The sequence below is a fragment of the Morone saxatilis genome, unplaced genomic scaffold (genome assembly GCF_004916995.1).
Source record: "Morone saxatilis isolate NCDOM2014 unplaced genomic scaffold, NCSU_SB_2.0 Contig7, whole genome shotgun sequence".
NCBI classification, from domain to species: Eukaryota; Metazoa; Chordata; class Actinopteri; family Moronidae; genus Morone; species Morone saxatilis.
The window spans coordinates 2,543,543-2,544,379 of record NW_023340246.1 but is presented as its reverse complement, the minus strand read 5'-3'; the positions used below and the strand labels follow the sequence as shown (position 1 = coordinate 2,544,379).

General features: G+C 48.3%; 1 protein-coding gene across 4 annotated transcripts in view; it reads right to left on the bottom strand.

The window, feature by feature from the left end:
• Positions 1 to 837, bottom strand: part of fynb (FYN proto-oncogene, Src family tyrosine kinase b) — a 79,198-nt gene that overhangs the window by 77,983 nt on the left and 378 nt on the right. The window lies entirely within an intron of this gene.

The window sequence follows — 837 nt, the reverse complement described above, 5'->3', positions numbered from 1 at the left end:
TTTTTTTTTTGAAAAACACCTTCAATACTATCAAATTAAAGTAAGGCATCGTTTTAACTGTGTGGCGTCGAAGACGTATTTCCGCATCATCACTTTTGACAACCTTACAGCACAGTGAAATACATCCGGCTCGTGGAGAAGAACACAAAGTGGGGAACACAAGTGTTAAACAACATGTTCTGCTCCAGAAATCACAAGCAAACATCAGGAGGGAAACAGCAGCTTGGGTCGACAGTATTAAAGTGACACCAACACACTCCACCTGCACCACACACTTTATGTGGAGGAATGCAACCTGGTCCTCAAAGTTATCTGAGCACTACGGGTTCCTTACTGCATGCACAGGAGCCTAAATGCATCCCAGACAGAAGAGAGCCACTGTCAGTCCTGTGAGGTTGTGTCCTTCATCTGACTCCACTAAGCGTCGATAGGAGATGCTGATGATGAGGATGGGAGAAAGTGGAGGGAGAGAGAGGGAGGGAGGGCATGGTAAACAACCGAGCAGAGGATAAAAAAAAAACCAATGCGCCAAGATACTTGGAGGGCTCAAAGCCTCCTGTGTGACCACAAACAGCGTGCGTTCCTGCCACTGACCGTGGACAACCTAGTTGTCTAATGAGCTTCGGCTGCTGTTCCATTCCACTTCCACGGGCTGGATGTACGCTGCTGTGGGGATGTTTCACTGAATACACAGAGGCATTAAAAGCAGCCGACGCCTCACCCAGACAGCCTCTCTTCACGGAGGAGGTGGAGAAAGGTGTAGCTAGCTAACGGCTAGCAACGCACCTTTAACGTCCAAGAAATGTCAATAATAGTAATACACGGGGGGGGGGGAAT